The sequence below is a fragment of the Budorcas taxicolor genome, chromosome 12 (genome assembly GCF_023091745.1).
Source record: "Budorcas taxicolor isolate Tak-1 chromosome 12, Takin1.1, whole genome shotgun sequence".
Lineage (NCBI taxonomy): Eukaryota > Metazoa > Chordata > Mammalia > Artiodactyla > Bovidae > Budorcas > Budorcas taxicolor.
In genome coordinates, this window is record NC_068921.1 from 22,311,341 (window position 1) to 22,332,807 (window position 21,467).

The following is a 21,467-nucleotide window of genomic DNA, read 5'->3' on the forward strand; positions in this document are numbered from 1 at the left end:
TCCGCCGCCTTGGGGTGAGGGCTACATAAGGAGCCAGCCTGGTCCTTTGCCCAGCACCTGGGGGAAGCTGAGGCCAGTGGGCTGCTGGCTTCTGTGTTGTCATCCAACCCATCTGTGACTTTGCCCAGGCTCCCTCACAACTGCCCACCTGCTTTTCCCCTCCTCCTTTCTTTCCCTGATGTGAAATGCAGATGATGAATGGTTACGTCACTGTTTGGTTTAGTAGCTTTGAAACAGATCTACTTAGATGTTAAATAAATGTAGCTGTTTATTATCTGAAGTGGATTTGGCCCGTAAGATGAGCAAAAGTTTTGTATTAGTTTTTAATACTGAGGGTACTTAAGGACTTCCCTGGTGGCACAGTGGATAAGAAGCCACCTGCCAATGCAGGGGACACAGGTTTGATCCCTGGTCTGGGAAAATTCCACAGGCCATGGGCAACTAAAGCTTGGGTGCCACAACTGCTGAGCCTGCACTCCAGGGCCCACGAACCACAGCAGATGCGCCCACGTGCTGCAACTGCTGAAGCCCGTGCTCTGCAACAAAGACCCAGGGCAACCAAAAAGCAAACAGTTAAATTAAAAAATTTAAAAATAATGAGGGTACTTGCCTAAATCCTGGAGGCCTTCACCGTGGACTCTGGGGTCCCCCTTTTCACTTTCAGGCGAGTCATAGCTTAGGAGTATGAACTGAGAGGTTATAGTGATAAAGGCTTCCCTGTGGGCTTGGGAAGGCTGCTTTCTTGGTGCACATATCAAGATATTTTGTGTCTGAAACCAGTTTCCTGGGAACTTTGGATTTTGCTTACAGTAGTTTCTGGGAAGCTGTAAGTCTCCTGCAATCATTCTGATTTTATTGAAATCATTCTGATTTTTTGATTTCTAGACAGTGAAGAACAGGTTGGAGTAATAGAAAAATGCTTAGCTAGGAGCCACCAGCCCCTTCAGTTGGAGGATGACATGATGTAGAAGAGAAAGTATGAGCTTTGGAGTCAGACATACCAAGGGACAAATCTTGGCCCTCCAACTATGTGACTGGGTAAACTTTGGTTTTCTTGTCTTTCAAATGAGCCTGTTGAGCGCTGCCTCCTAAGGTGGTTGCGAGGATTGAATGAAGTAATATCCATGCTGATGTTTCCCTGCCTGGATTCTCTAGCATCTCTAGTCCATACCAGTCTACTGAATTTCACACCCCTAGTCCCACCTGGATTCTCTGCAGTACTGTGTACCCAGTGCATCCTAGTCTGTGGTCATCCTCTCTCTCCCTCACCTTTCAGATCAAACCACCCACTTCCTCCTGAACTTTTCATTTCAGTGAAGGGTCTCATCATTCTCCATCGTCCACTCCAGACACCTGGAGTCACCCTCAAGTCTTCTCTCTGCCTCCATCTGGAAAATTCCTTCCGTCACCCAACCTTGATCCTGCTGCTTCTTTTATTTTGTTGTGTATTCTCTCTACCCAAGGCCACTCTTATTCCAGCTCCTTGTCATAGTTCATCTGGGTTTCTGTGGCACCTACCACCAGAGTGAATGACCAGCTGTCACACAGCTATTTAAAAGCCTCCTCATTTCTTCGTGAAGTTCAAGGGTGAGTCCAGTTTTCCTGACCTGGGAAAACATGCCCTCTGTGAGCTGTGTGCCTCATTCTATAGCTCCACCACTCACCACTTCTGTGTTCTCACCCTCAGCGGACGCTAAGCTGGAGTACTTTATGTCCTGCAGGAGCGCCAAGCTCCTGCTGACTCTCCTCCAGGATTATCTCTTCTCTCTGCCTGAAATGCTTTTGCACTCCCAGTGTGCCAGGTGAACCCTTAACCCCCCTTCCAGGGTTAGTTCGAACATTGCCTTCTCTTGGACCAGGCTGAGTTAGAGTCCGCATTTCTGTACCATGACCAGTTCATCTATTTATGTATGTATGGCCCATGGGTTTGCTGGCCTGCCTTTCCTTGAGAGCAGGGACTCTTCCTGCCCAGCTTGGCACCATCATCTCCTGTACGAGGCTAAGCATTGGTGGACTTTAAGTGCTTATTTAGGAATTGAAGGACATTGAAAGTGACTAGTGCAGAGCCTGGCTTATGGGAGGAACTCAGTAAAAAGAGCTTCCTGATTTTGCCACTAAAGAGCTGGTCGATTTGGGTGAAGCTTATTACCTCTCTGGGTCTTAAGTTTTTCATGAGAAAAAAAATCATAGATAATTTTATATATACATAAAATTTATACAGGCAGAGCTTGGAGACATTGTGGGTTCAGTTTCAGACCACAGCAATGAAGTGAATATCAAAACAAAGTAAGTCACATGAGTTTTGGTTTCCTGGTGAATGTAAAACTTCTGCTTATACGATGCTGCACTGTATTAAGTGCACAACGGTATTATGTCTAAACGCCATGTGCATACTGTCATTAAAAAAATCCCCTATTGCTAAAAAATGTCATCTGAGTTCAGTGAGTTGTGATCTTTTTGCAAGTAATATCAGAGATCACTGATCACAGATCACCATAACAAATATAATCATAATGAAAACACTTGCAATATAGTGAGAAGTACTGAAATGTGACCCAGAGACATGAAGTGAGCAAATGATCTTGGAAACACGGTGCCGATAGACTTACTCAATACGGGGTTACCACAAACCTTCAATTTGTTAAAAAATAAAAAGCACAATGTCTGCCAAGTGCAATAAAATGAGGTTTGCCTGTAATAGTAAGAAATAAATGGAAAGCAATTTATAACACTATTTCTCGTGTCCCATACAACTACAGTAAATAATGTAATGAAGGGGTCAGATGCTTGCACTTATAAAGAAGACTCTTGAGAGTCCTTTGGACTGCAAGGAGATCAAATCAGCCAATCCTAAAAGAAATCAACCCTGAATATTCATTAGAAGGACTGATGCTGAAGCTGAAGCTCCAATACTTTGGCCACCTGATGCGAAGAACTGACTCCTTGGAAAAGACCCTGATGCTAGGAAAGATTGAAGGCAGGAGGAGAAGGGGATGACAGAGGATGAGATGATTGGATGGCATCACCAACTCAGTGGCTGAGTTTGTGGAAACTCTGGGGAAGTGTTGGACAGAGAAGCCTGGCGTGCTACAATCCGTGGGGTTGCAAAGAGTTGGACATGACTGAGCGACTGAACAACAGCAACAATAAAGAATAAATCTGGTTTCCAGAGCAATAAGGCTAAATTGTGTTTACACTTTTTCTTTAAATTCCTTATTTGGAATACAGGCTAAATGAAAAGTATTTAAAAGTTAAAGTGGAATCCTTTGAGGGGGGCTAGCTGAAAACTCAGACTTATCAAGATACTTTTGTACTGGTGACTGACGCGATATCTAATACCGCAAGTGGTAATGCTGTTGACGACACAGTCTTCTAAATAAACATCCAGAATGGTAGATGGCTCTTGGTAAAGTTCTAAGTAAACATCACAATGTCTGTTGAGTTTTCAATGTACTTACATTCTTGGAAAATTCAGTGTGTACCAAAATAATGCAAAAAAAAAAAAAAGAGTGTTTTTATGTACAATGGAGTGAGACATTAGGCTCGGTTCCTTATAAATAGGCGTTTCACCTTTGGGAGCATCAAGTGGAGAGTTAGAAAGTCACGTAGGAGACAGCACAGTCCTCCATGGTGTGGGGTAACCTCCTCACTGCAGGTTGTTCAGAATTTCCGGCCCTCACACATTATAGGGTGGGAGTGCCCACTGCATCCGTGAGACACAAAGAAGTACCCACACACCCAGATTTCTAAAATAGCTTCTAATGTCAAGTAGGGAAGTAGATAAGCTGCAATGCACTGGACATTGGTGGTGAAACCCTCTGCATCTGCATACCCCTTCTCAATGTGTTTCGTTTGTCTAAAGCTCATTATTGCAAAGTGAATTTAATTCCTATAATCAAGGATTTGCAGCGTTGGGAAAAAATGACTAACTTTCAGTTACAAAGGAACTAGAAAGGACTTTCTTGAGACTCCTGCATATCTTGAATTCCCCTATCCTGGTTTCCCTGCTGTTGCCTGTAGTATGTAATCGGACATTTTATAATTTACTGCAATTATTTGCTGGCTTCACACACTCCTCTTCTTGGGGATTGGTGTTCTATTATCTGTCAATGACACCAAGCTTACCACGATGCAAGGGCTGTAAAAAGTGCTCCACACGCTCCACAAAGAAGTTGGATTAAATAGATGAATATGGTTGTCATTTGGTTGCTTAGAGCAGAGCTCAGCCAACTTTCTCCATAAAGGACCAGAGAGGAAGTATTTTTGACTTGTGGGCCTGGTGACAACAAATCAGCTCCACTGTAGTGGTGGAAAAGCAGCTATAGGCACTGCGTAGTTGAGTGAGGGCCACTGTATACCAATAAAACTTTATTTACAAAAATTGACATCCTGGGCCAGCAGGATGTTTCCTGACCTCTGGCTTATACTATGGTGCTAATGAGGCCATTATCAAGACTCACTTTGGGTCTTCATTGGTCAGTTTAATTGTAGTACTAACATTTCTAACCCTGGCCAATAGTCTTAAAGGTGCATTGTCCCTGCGGGAGAACTGATCAAAGCGGAAGGACAGAACGTGCATCCATGCAGATTGTGGATCATATAATTCAGAACTGCCACTCACACTGCCTTCTTTAAGAGCACAGTCTTTCTAGGGCAGCTGAGTCCTGTTGTCTTCCCATCAATAGGGATGAGCACGGCCATTTATTTGAGTATCTGCCATGTGCCAGGTATTTTATATGTTGTCCATTATTTCATTAAGGACAATTATCCTCAGAGGCATGAGTGTTATCATTTCTGCTTTTCAAACGAAGAGACTGAGTCACAGGAAGTTAAATAATTTACTCAAGGTCACAGATGGGACATAGTGAATTCTATGTTGGCCTTTCCAACACCAAAGTTTGTTTTCTTTGCCCTCCACCATCACAGAGTTATTATTGTAATAACTCTGATGCTGGTGTATGAAAAACCAAACAGAATGTAATGTTCCTGGCGAGGCAGGCTGATGCAGCAAGTTAGTATTTATGGTCTTCCAGTCTTAGCTGAATTTCTGCTGTCCACTTTGTTAATTAGGACAGTTCTTCTTTTATAGTCATTAGAGCCTGTCACTGAATTATGTTCTTACTTCATCAAGTATATTTAAATCAAAGAGATTTAACTTTGGAAAGAATCACTCCTAGACATACAAGTATTTTTACACAGTAGTCATTGAATACAACTGTAGTCTCACTTAAACTAATGGGAAATTTAAATGGGGCGAACATAATAATGATTCTCATTTTCCCTAAGCAGTGTTTGTCTCTCTTGTGGTAAACCAAGGTGAGCCTCACTGGAGTTTTAAAAACTGGTCATCTCTTTTCCGTACTTGTAGCCATCCTCACAGTAAAGATACAGTTATGAGAAGTTAAAGAAGACTCTATAGTTCAAAATCCCCTTATATCTAGATTGTATTACTAAGACTGGAAGGAAGTGAAAATTGGGGCAAAGAAAACATACTTATCTTCAGAGTTTTAAGCTTGAGTTTCCTAAGGCTGGTTAATTGTACTTGCCTTTTGTTCTGTCTTCTTGCCAAACCATGGTATCAATCTAGATTCATCTTTCTTTCTATCTTGCTTTTTTTTGCTTCTTCCCTTTTTCCCCCCCTTTTTCTTCCCTCCTCCACTCCCTCTCTTTATCTGGTTGTGTATCTCTATGTCTGTTCATCCATCCATCTATTTCTAGATATCAGTCTAGCCTCCAGGGTTTTAAAAAACACTTTTATTTGTCTATGTTGTGTCATGTGCCATCTTGTGTTGTGGCACATGGACTCCCTAGTTGTGGTGCTTAGGATTTGTTGTTTAGTGGTATATGTGGGATCTTAATTCCCAGCCAGGGATTGAACCTGTGTCCCCTGCATTGCATGGTGGATTCTTAACCACTGGACCACCGGGGAAGTCCCAAACCTTCAGTTTTTAATCTATAGGCTGAGTTCTCCCATGATGCCACTGACTCTGTCATACCTGTATTGTGCTTTTCTCACTAATCTTCAGTTTATACCTGCTTCTCTAAATAGTCACGGTTATTGTCCTATGCAAAAGAACAAAAGTATGCAGATGTCTTGTCTATCATAGTTGTGTCCACTGTTTGCTCATTCCAGCATTTCCATCACAAAGATTCTGTGCTGTGAGATGGAAGAGGCCAGGAAATGCAGGAAATGAATTCCATTGAACTTGATGCCTTTTGTAGTGATTTTCCAAAAGACTGGGTTAAAAATCAACAACAACAACAACAACAAAAAAGCACATCCCAGGGACCAGCCAGAGAAGTTTGTAAATCCCAAAGATCACCATCTTTTGCTCAGGCGGAATACATACTAGTGCATCATGCTTTGAACATATGAAAACCAAGACCTGCTGTGAGATGCTTCAGTTTTGGACCAAAAGGCTTCAAAGGCTTCCCGGTCTCTAAATGAGGCTTTGAAGTAAAGCACTGGGGAGGGGGGAGCGGGGAGGGATGGGAGCGAGCTCACCCCTCTGTGAGGCCACTGTGTTATTTCAGGCTTTTGATTTCCAGCTGCAAAGCAAACAAGACCCCCCGGTGCTCTGACTTACCCCAGGTTATCTTTATGGACAGAAGGGGCTAAATTTCCAACTAGGCCAAAGATAGAACTCATCGGTCCAGTTTATTTATGTATCCAGACATCTGCAAACTTGTCCTTATTTTGATTTCGTTATCATCACAACACCCTTTGACATGGCATTTGGTGTTGTGAAAATGAAAGCCTAATGATATGCATTCATATGAAAATATGCTGTGGTGGAAACCAGTGATAGGCAAAGCATTGACTGGCAAAGCCAACTGCAAGCTTCTTTCTCCTTTCTGCCTCCCCAGGTAGAGAGGGAGCCACACATTCACTTTCCCAACTGCACTTGCAGCTAGGGTGGATATGGAACCCAGTTCTAGCCAATGAGATGTTCGTCCTACTGGCTTTTGGGAACCCTTTCTGTTTTCCCTGGTAAAGGGGACATTTGGGCTGGTGCCCTCTTTTCCTTTTTTTTTTTCCTTTATTATATGCAGATAAGCTGCCTGGAGCTTCTGCAACCATTTGTGACCAGTGATCATTATGAAGATGAAAAGTAATGTGCTAAGGGTGCTAGAGATGGTGGGAGGAAAAGATTGAACATTAGGTCCTTGATAGTTTCATTGAGTAGCCAAACCAACATTAGTTGTAACCAGTTTTTGGACTCCTTTGTTCTGTGAGATAAATGAGTCCTTGTTTGTTTCAGCCACCGTTTGTTGGGGACTCTGTTATTTGAAGCTGAAGGCCTTCTTAACTGATACAGATAAAGTATAATAGTCAATCAATGGTAATGCCAGGAGAGTTATCTCTGACTTTCACTTTTAGCTATGAGACCCAGTTTCAGATGCACACCACCAGTCTTCTATTAATTAAGGAACATATCTATGGAATATTGAATCTGGCTTCACAGATCTGACTTGGTGCTCCTTGTGGGCTGGTTAGTGCATTATCAAGTAACTAAGGATGCCACTAAGATACGCACAAACACAGCATTTTCATTGAATACCTTCTCACTCATTTCCTCATGTTAATTTATTTGATAATAAAACATGTTCTTTTCTTCTCAGGGCTCCCAAGAATACGTTTACTGTTGGAAAAATATTAAGTTATAAAAACCCTAAGTTATAAGAACTTTTAATGGGAAGTACTTTGTAACACTGATACCAACCACTGAATATACATAGTAATCCATACAGACAAGAAGAAATTCTGAGTGATTAAAGTCCATAAACCTGCATGCTTGACCCTCAGCCAACAATATGTTGCTGTTTTTCTGAACCAGACATGTGATTTCTGAGGTACAGTGCTTTTTGTGTTCAGCCTTCATGGTTTCCTGAGAATCTAGAGGAAATGCCAAGCTTAAAGGAAGCAAGAACCTCTTCTCCTCCATATTTTTTTGGTCTGGGCAACAATCACTGTTTGTCTCGCTTCCTCTAAGGAAAGTAAGTCACCAAATCCATTTTTTATTTTGCCAGAGGGAAGAGGACTTTACTACTTTCGTTTGGTGTTCCCAGAGAGTAATTAAATGTGATCTACAAGGCAAGTTTAGGAATTAGTCTGGGGGTCTAACTCAAGCTTCTCTTTTTATATAACTTACATTTTGAAGAACTGCAGACCCAATTCACAGATAAAGTAATTCCTTTTAATACGAATGAAATACAATAGGAATGAAATACGTACCTGGAGAACTATGTACTGCTTAGATGTCATCCTAAAATGAGAATGTCTGAGTAGCTGGAATTTAGAAAGTGTTTCACTGGTATCATCATCTAGTTTCTAGAATGTGCCTCCCTCCATGATCCATAGTCTATTAACACATCCATTATACAAACGTGAGGCAGTTTGTAGTGAGGTGGATGGACCTAGAGCCTGTTACACAGAGTGAAGTAAGTCAGAAAGAAAAAAAAAAAATATCGTATATTAATGCATGTATATGGAATCTAGAAAATGGTACTGATGAACCTGTTTTCAGGACAGGAATAGAGACGCAGGTGTTGAGAACAGACTTGTGGACCCCTCAGGGGAAGGAAGGCGTGGGCCGAACTGGGAGAGGAGCATTGACGTGTATACACTGCTATGTGTGAAACAGACAGCCATTGGGAAGCCGCTGTATACCACAGGAAGCTCTGCCAGGCGCTCTGTGATGACGTAGAGGGGTGGGATGGGACGACATAGAGAGGGGAGGGAGGTTCAAGAGGGAGGGGACATATGTTTACTTATGGTTGTATGGCACAAATCACCGCAATGCTGTAAAGCAATTATCTTCCAATTGAAAATGAAATTAAGAACCGCCAGCTCCCCTTCCCCCCGACCTCCGCCCCAAACATCCATTCTAGAACTTTTTACTGCGCTAGGGATTTCTTTCTTTCTTCTTCTTCTTCTTTTTTTGGCACCAAGCGTTTCTACACGTGCCTACTTCCTCTTCTAGGTTGTGAATTCCTAGAGGGCATTGGCAGAATTTGGTTTATCTTTGTGTTCCCCCACATTTCCTAGTGTAAGATTTCATACTCATATGACAGCTGATAAATGTTTGTTGAATTTTATCTGTGCGGTTGTAGCCTTGTAATCCCTTGATCACATGGGCGGCTGACCTCTGAGTCACCCACTCAGATGATTCTTAGCTAGGCTTCCGAGGTTGTCCTAAAGATCAATTGGTTAGTATCACCAAGCTCTGATTCTTTGGTGTTATATAATTATGCTGCAATTAAGCTAAAAATAAGCAGCATATTTAAATAACCCAAACAGAATTAAGGCAAATGGGTGATTCACACAAATGGCTTCATTCCTCTTTTCTTGGTGGATAAAATTGAGTGTATCATCAAACAGGTTGAATCTTTTCCAAGACTGACTGGCTTCACTTAAGGCAAGCACACTTACAGGAAACATGGATTGATGTCAAAATAAAATTCAATTCAGTTCATTTCAGTCGCTCAGTCGTGTCTGACTCTTTGCAACCCCATGAAACTCAGCATGCCAGGCCTCCCTGTCCATCACCAACTCCTGGAGTCCACCCACACCCATGTCCATTGAGTCGGTGATACCATCCAGCCGTCTCATCCTCTGTCGTCCCCTTCTCCTCCTGCCCTCAATCTTTCCCAGCAGCAGAGTCTTTTCAGATGAGTCAGCTCTTCACATCCAGTGGCCAAAGCATTGGAGTTTCAGCTTCAACATCAGTCCTTCCAATGAACACCCAGGACTGATCTCCTTTAGGATGGACTGGTTGGATCTCCTTGCAGTCCAAGGGACTCTCAAGAGTCTTCTCCAACACCACAGTTCAAAAGCATCAATTCTTCGGCACTCAGCTTTCTTCACAGTCCAACTCTCACATCCATACATGACCACTGGAAAAACCGTAGCCTTGACTAGATGGACCTTTGTTGACAAAGTAACGTCTCTGCTTTTTAATATGCTGTCTAGGTTGGTCATAACTTTCCTTCCAAGGAGTAAGCATCTTTTAATTTCATGGCTGCAGTCACCATCTGCAGTGATTTTGGAGCCCAGAAAAATAAAGTCAGCCACTGTTTCCCCATCTATTTGCCATGAAGTGATGGGACCAGATGCCATGATCTTAGTTTTCTGAATGTTGAGCTTTAAGCCAACTTTTTCACTCTCCTCTTTCACTTTCATCAAGAGGTTTTTTTTTAAGTTCCTCTTCACTTTCTGCCATAAGGGTGGTGTCTTCTGCATATCTGAGGTTATTGATATTTCTCCCAGCAATCTTGACTCCAGCCTGTGCTTCTTCTAGTCCAGCGTTTCTCATGATGTACTCTGCATATAAGTTAAATAAACAGGGTGACAGTATACAGCCTTGACGTACTCCTTTTCCTATTTGGAACCAGTCTGTTGTTCCATGTCCAGTTCTACCTGTTGCTTCCTGACCTGCATATAGGTTTCTTAAGAGGCAGGTCAGGTGGTCTGGTATGCCCATCTCTTTCAGAATTTCCCACACTTTATTGTGATCCACACAGTCAAAGTCTTTGGCATAGTCAATAAAGCAGAAATAGATGTTTTTCTGGAACTCTCTTGCTTTTTCCATGATCCAGCAGATGTTGGCAATTTGATCTCTGGTTCTTCTGCCAGAGATCATGGGTCATACCCATCAGGTATGACCTAAATCAAATCCCTTATGACTATACAGTGGAAGTGGGAAATAGATTTAAGAGACTAGATCTGATAGAGTGCCTGATGAACTATGAAGAGAAGTTCATGACATTGTACAGGAGATAGGAATCAAGACCATCCCCAAGAAAAAGAAATGCAAAAAAGCAAAATGGCTGTCTGAGGAGGCCTTACAAATAGCTGTGAAAAAAAGGGAAGCAAAAAGCAAAGGAGAAAAGGAAAGATATACCCATTTAAATGCAGAATTCCAAAGAATAGCAAGGAGAGATAAGAAAGCCTTTCTCAACAATCAATGCAAAGAAATAGAGGAAAACAATAGAATGGGAAAGACTAAAGATCTCTTCAAGAAAATTAGAGATACCAAGGGAACATTTCATGGAAAGATGAGCTCAATGAAGAAAATAAAATTAGGGCATTCATTTTTTCCTCTTTTCAATTTGTCTGCAAATTACATTCTTTTAAATAGTAAATTTAAAGTCTAACTCCATTTTAATTTTATTCATCTAATTAAAATTTTTTTTAAATTTGTTTTGCCATGCTTCGCAGAGTGCAGGATCTTAGTTCAGACCAGGAATCAAACCTGTAAGGGAGCATGGAGTCTTAACCACTACACTACCAGGGAAGTCCCCTGACTCAATTTTTAAAAATCAGCTGAAAAGAAAAAAAAATAAGAAAAGTCCCAAAATGGCCTTTTCTGGGAAGGAGAGACGGCAGCCTAGAAGCTAAAGATAGGAGGGAGACATTCTCCCTGAAATCCCTTTGTTAACATCTATTGAAAGATAAAGACAAATAAATTTCAATACAAACAAAACAGAAGAACTTGTGCCACCTGATTCTAAGATTTACTAAAATGACCTCATTTTAGCTTGATTACATTTGTGAAGACCCTGTTGTCAAAGAAAGTCACATTCACAGGGATCAGGCATTTCGACTTTGACATCTCATATTAAGGGACATAATTCAACCCACAACGATTGTTCATAGCAGCTTTGCTGGGAAACAACTGTTTATGGAAACAACCCAGATGCCCACCAACTGATGGATGGGTAACAAATTGTGGTATGTCCATATAACACATTATTCACTAAGGAGTAAAACAGATTGAATTACACATGTATATAACACAGATGAATTTCAAAAATGTTTTGCTGAGTGGAAGAAGCAGACAGGCAAGAATACATCCTGTATGATTTCATATACATTAAATTCTTGAAATGACCTATCTAATCTATTTCAACAACAATGCAAATCAGTGTTCACCTCAGGCAAAGGATGTGGGATTGTTGGATCGGCAGTACCCCCTAGAGAACTTTCTAGAAAGATGAAAGATTTCCATATTTTGGCTTTGGGGACATCATAAAGGTGTACGCGTCAAAACTCACTGAATTACCAAACTGAACACATTTTATTTTATATAAACTACATCTCAGTGACGGTTACTTAAAAGTTCAATTGCAAGCAACTATTCAGTAATCTATGGCATAAAGCAAGATCTGTCTTTGTGAATATGTTCATGTTCTTGTATTTATTTAATATTAAGTATGACTGGAGCAGCTGTGGAAGGTGTTAGGATTTATCCATCAGCCACTGGGCAGCAAGGGGATATCTATGTTTTTGTCTGTCCAGCATCCCTTTACCCTTTAGTGAAATAGCATTCACTCCTTTAGCATCCCTTTAGTGAAACAGCGTTCACTCCTTTCCCTTCTCATAGTGATCTGCTCCTTCCTCATTTTAGTCATGTAATTTTAGGGAAACCTCCACTCGTAATGGACTTCTTGCCTATTGTCACCTCCTCGTCTGTTCCCTCTTTGCTCCTTGCATCTCCTCTCTCCCACTCTGCCGACGGGAGCACTCTGTGTTCCATGCGGTAGAAGGTAATAATGCTGAGCTGAAGTAACGCAGTATGGAAAGGAGGAAAAAAGAGAGGACACCTTGCAAGCATGCCCTCTCTGGCTTTGGAAATCGGCCAATTATCCCCTACTCCATTATTTCTAATTTCTTGAGCCAAGAAAACAATAAAATTTCCCTTTTTGCTAAGTAAGTTAAAATTCAGCTTCTTTCAACTCCAACCAAAAAAATCTTAGCATATTAGAATTTTGAAAAATCCTGTTAGCTCTAATCAGGTTGCTTCATATATATAAAGGACTGTTTCTGCAAATACATTCACTAGTCTATACATTTTCAAACTGTCCATGTCCCTGCTAACTAGTATCACCTTGGACTCCTCCACCTCCCAGTACTCCAGAGACTGTGTTGTCCAGCATACCAGGAATCTAACTTTTATTTTTTCAGCTTTAATTGGTGGTGGTGGTTTCTTTACTGTCTGAGCCACTAAGGAAGCCCGAGGTGGTGCTAGTGATAAAGAACCTGCCTGCCAATGCAGGAGACATAAGAAACTCGTGTTCAATCCCTGGATTGGGAAGATCCCCTGGAGGAGGGCATGGCAACCCACTCCAGTATTCTTGCCTGGAGAATCCCATGGACAGAAGAGCCTGGAGGGTTATGGTCCATAGGGTCACAAAGAGTCAGATGCAACTGAAGCAATGTAGCACGGTGATGATTTAGTCACTAAATGGTGTATGACTTGTGACTCCATGGACTGTAGCCTTCCAGGCTCCTCTGTCCATGGGATTTCCCAGGCAAGAATCCTGGATTGGGTTACCATTTATTCCTCCAGGGGATCTTCCTGACCCACAAATTGAACCCAGGTCTCCTGTATTATAGGCAGATTCTTTACCACTGAGCCACCAGGGAGTCCCTTCAGCTGTTATTAAAGAGCATAAAATAGGGTGAGACATTCTGGTCGTTGCTTTACTTGTTGCAGTACTTTGAGCAGGAAGGCAACGTGTTAAAACTAAGGCTAGATTTAAAATGTAAATTAACAAAAATTTTAAAATGTAAATTGCTATCAAGTTGGGTCTTCTTCATCTAATACTTCTGTAAGTGGTCATTTCAACCCCCAAATGAGAATTTACATTTACTGCTCTTCAGTTTAATTCTGATTTGTTTTCTCTTTCTACTATTTTAGAATCCCAATGAATCCTTATTCTGTTATCTCAATATTCTTCTCAGTTTTGTTTCATGCATTAAAGCAATAGAATGGGGGGAGGGATGACTTTTTGATGAATGTCTATGTTAGTTCTGGTGTTTTCCTAAGCTCTCACCAAGGTCTGCTCAATAATCAGTTTGGGAATTTCCCTGGAAGTCAACAGGAAGCTGATGGATCGGCAGCTTTCTACGTCGCTGTGAGCAACCAATCCTCCCTTTTATGACCATCAGGAAACAGTTTTCTATCTTTAGCCTTTTGGCATTTCCTCTGTTCTCCAGGGGATTGTGATGACCATTAATGTAGCTCTCTGATCTCTCCTTCTGTTGATTTCGGTAGAAATTTGGGAGGCCAAAAGCTTGTACTCATTTCAGGCAACTTGGTATTCTCTAAATATCTCCTCATTTCTCTGGGTTTTTTGGTCTCTTCTAGTTTTAATCTCATTTTCCTTCATGGAGACAAATGAAACAAGATGAAAATGTACTTATTTTAACTCCCTACATTACTGACATCACCGAACCTCACTGAGCATCCCTTTCCCGTGGTATTCTTGTGGGGATAAAAGGGGTGGTGCAGAGCAAAGAGCCAGGTGTGAGATAACTGGTAGTGAAGGGTTGGGCATGTAGCCTCAGAACTGCTGCTCAGAGCAGGTGATCCCTGGGGTTGGACACCACTGATAGAGGAGGTTCTGTCAGGGAGGAAGGGCATATAACAGTTGCTTTTTGGGGAAATGGTATCTCTGCACACATTCTTATTGCCAAGTGTTCTGTTCCTTTTGGGTGAATAGCCAAAAGCAAGTCTTCAGTTCCTGAGAAAAACTGAGACAAATTAGCCTCTGTGGACTACATGGAAAGAATCCAGATGTGGGCACCTAGGTACCAAAGGGCAAGGGGGCTGAGATTCAGGGAGCCCAGTGGTCAGCAGTGCAGCTTGGCATCCTCAGTCAGACAGACGCGGGAGGGGATTGGTGGGCATTCGAATGACTGAGGATGAGAACTGCGAACTGACATGAACAGCTCTGTCCAACCTCCACACTGAGAGACTTGGCTGAACTGTAACACGGCTCACATTAGCTTAAAACCCTGTTCCCAGGATGATGACCCAGCCCCCTTGAAACGCCTGCCTCAGAAAGCTCAATGCCAGGGGCTTCCCTGGTGGTCAGCTGTTAGAACTCAGTGTTCCCAATGCAGGGGACCTGGGTTCCATCCCTGGTTAGGGAAGAGCCTGTATGCCGAAATTAGGAGCACGGAAGCTGCAGCAAAGAACCTGGTTGCTACAACAGAGACCTGGCAGAGCCAAACAAATAAATAAATACCAAAACAGAAAGCTCAATGCTAAAAGAATTTACTCTTTGTTCTAGCCCAAACCTAACGACAGACCCCTGTATCTTTGTATCAAAGAGATCCAACCAGTCCATCCTAAAGGAAATCAGTCCTGAATATTCATTGGAAGGACTGATGCTGAAACTGAAACTCCAATACTTTGGCCTCCTGATGTGAAGAGCTGACTCATTTGAAAAGACCCTGATGCTGGGAAAGACTGAAGGCAGGAGGAGAAGGGGACAACAGAGGATGAGATGGTTGGATGGCATCACCGACTCAATGGACATGAGTTTGAGCATGCTTCAGGAGTTGATGATGGACAGAGTGGCCTGGAATATTGCAGTCCATGGCATCACAAAGAGCCAGACATGGCTGAGCGACTGAACTGAACTGAACTGACTTCTCTTTTCTTCAAGTATTAACTTTAGTAAATTTACAGCTGTAAGTCTTTTCTCTGTCCGTCTGTGCTCCATTTCCTATAACCCAGAAATGTTTTTCTCAAGGACCTGGAAGCCATCCCTTTGAAATGCAGTCATCAAGAAGGGTAGCCCTTGTCTCCCAGTCTCTGTGGGAAGAGAGGCGTTTACTTCTCATGCACACCAGTTGGCAGACATAGTTGCTTGATTGCAGTGACCGATCACCCCCCTTGACATTCTTCAAGACTTTTCTTTGAGCCCACACCAGCACTTAAAAAGCTTCTCACCTTTTATTTTAGCAGAGTGGAGCTCGGCTTCCACTGGGGTCTCCCCTTCTGCAATAGCTTGAATAAAAACTGTTTTACCATTTTAAAGTAAGCATGCAGTGAATAATTCCTCTTCAACAAAGAGTTCAGATCATGGTTGGTCTGCGATCCAAACTTTCAAGATGGGGGGTGTCAGTGGATCCAGTATGGTGGCCTAAGAGTGGCACAAGGAGGAAGCAGGAGGTGGGTTTTGTGACAATCTTCTTTGGGAGCAAGATGAGCAGTTGCTGGCCTGGTGATAACATTATCAGAGTGTCAGATCATTGAGGCGATAACAGAGATAGTTCATAGATCATGAACCCAACTGGAGGCTTCTCATGGGCACTACAGGGCTCTATCTTTAGCTCTGTTACCCTTTGTATCAGTCGTTTAGAGAAATGTTTGAAAGGGCTGTGAATAGCACTTGTGATGGTCTTATTATGATTCCAGATAATCTAAACGGTTTGACTACAGAGTTAAAATGGTCAGGCAGAAATGGGAGAGGAAGAAGTACAGAGATACCGATACTCAAAGTGGGGCAGACTAGGGAATTCACATGGCCCAGTGCAAAGTGGAAATGAAAGGTCTGGGATGGGGAAGTCAGCCTCCCTCACACAAGCCCACTGCCCCACTTGCAACATCCACTTCAGGATGCTCCCTTATCTGGATCAAGGGTGGGCGAGAGGAGGAATGCGCTATGGTACCCGTGAGGCCAAGGTAAGAGGGCCTCCACTTTGCTGTGCCCCAAGACACCATGGGGGTCATGCTTGACCCTAACTTTCCCCTCTGTCCAGGCCTGTGCTGAGGGTGAGGGTGACAGTGGCTATGGGATGAGGGTGCAGCGGGGTGGTGAGCTGAGACTGAGACCCCATCTCAGGCAGTGGGGGAGACAGCGGGAGGCGGCCTATTGGGAAGTGAGGCTACAGACTCTGCATGCACTCCGTTGTCCTGTGGACGTAACACAAGTTCAAAGGCAAAATCATTAAGAATCTCAAGGCAGTAGCCACAGAGCTTTAAATCCCAAGTCCAGGCCCTTCTGAAGGTAGGTCTTGTGTGAATGTACTGGTCACAGGCCCACAAAGCTGACATTGATTCTAAGGCAAAAAACAGTATTGAAAATGGAAAGAATACCTTTCTTGGGACAAACCAACTTGAGCAGATGGATGGACCTACAAAGAAGTATGAGAAAAGCTAAAGACAGATTGAATACTAACTGTTGAGAACTTTGAAAGGCAGACTGAGGATTCAGATATCGGCTTGAGGGGAAGAGGAGGAGGGAAAGTTGAGAACAGGGGAATGACAAGGTGAACGGGGCATTTTACAGCATTGATTTCCAGGGAGATGTGTTTTAGAAGCTTGCGCCTTTCAACTATTCTTTTTTGTTGTTTTCATACATAAAAACTGAAGAAACACTCTTTTTGGATCAAAGAAGGGCAGTTGCCTGGAAGGCCTCTTGCACTCACTTTTTCCTCCTTGTTCTATGCACGAAATCTGCTGGAACTTTTGACTTTCTGCTCTTCCTTGCTTCTGGATTTTAACACCAGCAAATTAGTGTGTAAGATGTCAGCAAAAAATGACTTTCACAGGACAGAATGACCTTGCATTTTGGGTCAGCAGAAGAGCAAAGCAACAGACATACTAACTGCTGAATTACAGTGAAGCTGTCTACGATCCTTTGAATCTCTCAGGGGAATCACAGCGAAACAAAATGAGAGCAGTGGCACCAAGCAACCAGCTTTGCACGCAGACTACAGGTGGAAATAAAAGCCAAACCCTCAACTTCCCTCAAAATATCAGGAAAAAAAGTGATCTTTCTGTTCCCCAGGGACTGGTAATAATTTTCATCTACGGTTCTTCTCATCTCAGTAGCAATTTATGAAAACGGGCATTTCCCTGGCAAACACACACACACACATATGCATGCACCCACAGGCACACCCTGTAATCTCTTATCCCAGATATACATAGATTGAAGCTACCAGGGAATCAGTAATATAGTTTAAACAGTAGTTGTTGAGAATGTTATTGTTGTAAGAAAGAAACTCTATTAGGGTGGTGTATAGCCAGAATAAAGGCTTTTATAGCGCTGAAAGCTTTTGGTAGAAAAAAGCTCTGGGCCTCACCCAAGACAGAAAAATGAACACAAACTCCCAGCCGAGTTTTGTTTTCTCTCTGTCATCCTCTCACTAGCATGGCCTTGAGCAGTCAGCCCATTTCCTGGTTTGTCAGGTTCTGACTAAGAGTCTTCTCCCAGTTGACCTGGGCGTTTTGAAGCAGTCTTGGCAAACAGGGAGCTTGCTTTACCCTCCAGGTGATGTTCCCCACCCCTCCTTTGTCCTATGGTCTCTTTCCAGTCTTTTGAGCAGGTCTTGGAAGCATGGCAGCTGTCTGGACGGCTCCCTGTGGAGGTAGGCTCATTTCTTCAGCGATGGCCACTGGACCGTCATCATGGGTGCTGTTCTGTATCATAGACAGAATGGGCTTTCTGCGCAAGTGTGCTAGAAAAGGGATCAATGTAGGAGTCAGTCTGACTGGGGTTGGACCCTGGCCCTGCCCTTTCAGTTCTGTGACTTCTGATGGGTGACACAGCTTTCTCCCTCCTGTGAAAATGGGGGTGCTGATGGCCACACCCCAATAGATGTGCTGTGAGCATGAACCAAAGATGCATGAACCAAAGATGCATGCATCAGGCACAGGAGCGCAGTGGGCCCCGGGGGACTCCTACTCCCTCCATTCAGCCGCCTTCCCGTCTCAGTTGCCTGCAGAGTCTCGGGCTAAAGCTTGTGCCTGCCTAGGACTAGACGTGCCTTCCTGAATATCAGAAGTCCTGAGATGGTTTGTTTGCTTCTCCGCAAGATGTCAGCACTGTCAGCTCCCTCATGGAGACCTCTTAGTTTGACTCAATTAAGTTGGAAGAGTTTATCCTCTTGTTGTTTCTTTATTGGCTCAGAGATAAAATTGTCATCAGGGCAAGTCTGGAACTTGTCTGATAATCTGTTTTTAAGAGAATGCCTCTTCTGGCAGATGCCCAAGCCCTTGGAGTATCTCAACCATCACCATGGGTCTCCCTGGACCCATTTTGTGTTATCCATTGGGAAAGGCTGTGTTCGTTGAACAATCTTTATTTCTATAAATCAAAGTATACATTGGGCAACTGGCCTACCATCTAATAATTTCCCCAAATAATGGTTTTATATTGACTATTTAAAAACTAGCTATTATTTTTATAAGATATTTCTCAATGGCTTATGTTAAATAATAACCCTATACAAAAAAAAAAAAAAAAAAACAAACAAACCTCATTCAGCTACCTTAAGACTGGTAACCTCATTTTACTCATTTTTAATGTAAGTCTGACTAGGAAGTTATATCCTTCAAAGTAAATTGGGTGTTTATTATTATTTTATAGCCACAGTGGGTATTTTATAGCATATGCTTAAAACATTACATTAAAATTATTCTGTCTGTGTTCTAAGCTGTATGGCTTCAATTATCCATTTATTTTCATGGAACGACAGACCTACAGTGAAGAAAGTTAAGATCTTTCTCAGTTCAGCTGCCTGTGGAAATTAGGTGTTCATCTTTGGAGGGCTCCCCAATTTTCCTAGGAGGTCATCTGTTAAGACAGTGGTTGTGCTTCTGACTTTTAACATAGAAGAGCTCCATTGCAGAGATTTGTTTTCAAATATAACCTTAACCTCACTTTTGGTCAATACTTATGAAAAATGCAAATGAGAAAGATCATATTTATGAAGGATTGTTTAGATGATGGGCAACGTATTCTGTTTGATACACTACAATCTCTCCGTGGTTTAAATTAGGAATTTAAAGAACCTGTTCCTGAAGCATTATGCCATCAACACTGTAAACACTCACAACAGTCATATGGAATTCACTGCTGTATTTATTGTTATAATGTTGCTGAGACAGTGTTCACTCCATTACCCCTTGAGTTTTTAGAAGACAAAGAAGAGAACTTTTCTTGGTTCTTAAAATGAGACATTCTAGTCGGGTTTCTCTGTTATTATTTTGTGGGCTCTGTGAGTCACTAGGTCCCTCCTCCAATTATACCAAGGAGATTAACCAAGTGCGTGGGTCACTGGGGGATTATTTTCGAGTTCTTTCTGCCATACCCTTAGTATTCTCAACTTCAGGAGTCTCAGTCTTAAACTATAGCCTCTTATTGACAGCTCACATCTAGTTCTATGACTTTTTGTCAAGTTTCTAAAACCTATTTTTATTAAACATGAATCTTATTGGAAAGAGACATTTTCCATATGGAGACAAAATTGAAAATATTGAACTTTGGGATTTTACTTTTGAAATATTTGAGGGGAGAAGTAGACCTGCTAGGTGTTTTTTCTCACCGTAGTTGTCCTTTTTGTTTGTTTTTAATGCTTTTTTTTAATTGGGGTAAAAGTCACATAATATAAAATAGACTCTTTTAATCATATTTAACTATAGTTTAGCAGCACCGAGTACTATCCCATAGCTGTGCAATTCTCATCATCATCCGTCTCCTGAATTTGTCATTTTCCTAATCTGATACTCTGTCCCCATTACACGCTAATTCCCTGGGCATCTACCAATGGACTTTCTGACTCTATTAGTTTGACTTTTCTAGATGAGTCAAACAGGTGGAATCAAACACTATTTGCCTGCACCTAATGTATATTTGGTTCCATGACTTTAATAATGTCTTGAACTCGCCAGAACCTATAGTTTATTGATCTGATCACTTTTTTATGTCCCATATTCTCATCAGTTCTTTATTTCCCTCCTTTCTCAACTTATGATAAATCACTATCATCACTCATTGAAAAATTCCATCAGTTCTAGTCTCTCTCTCTTTTATTTGCTTGGCAAAACCCCTAACACCAGTTAAATCCTGCTCTCCTTTTCCCCATGTCTACATCCAAGCAGATAAAAGTGGCTGGAGAAAAGCATACTCCTATGCTGACCAATCTTCCTTAAATCTGTGAGTGCTAATTAAGTAGGCTCTTAAAGCTGGCAGGCACCCAGAGAACACTTGCCTGCTTTTAAATACCTAAACTTTTAGACTTAGAACAAAGCTATTCAAACCTGTTCTGCTTGCAAATCTCCTAAAATAATTTTTCAAAACTATGTATCCTCTTGGCATATTTTAAATGGTTATTTAAATTTTCACCAGAAATCTAAATAGTTGAGAATCTTAATTATAGTGTATTGCAAATATATATCTTTTTAGTTGCTAAACTTTTATATTACTCTAAGGGAAACTTAATATTATAGTGATTTGGTATCCATCAGTATCCATTTTTAAAAATGCATAAATAAGTTCTTCTTTATCAATTAGAAAGTTTACATCAGTCTAGTTTTTCCTTGAACTCATATTTGCACTCTACTTATAACAAAGATTTTTAGAATTTATGTTATAATTCAAAGCATTTTATTGTTCATCCTATATTGCTTGGCTGCCAGAAAGTGCATATATGGTTAAATTAAAATTGGCTTAAATATCTTGATTGTAAGTCTCTAAGTGTTCAATTTATTCATATTGAAATATTACTATAATCATAATTAGCACCAAAGTTACCAAAATTATGTATATATTTTGCATATTTTAGTAAATAATCATAAAGCATGAACAAATAAAAATGTTAAAATACATCTTACAGTAACCATAGGGCTGGTGTGTATTTTATAAAAATTTGTTTTGAAAAA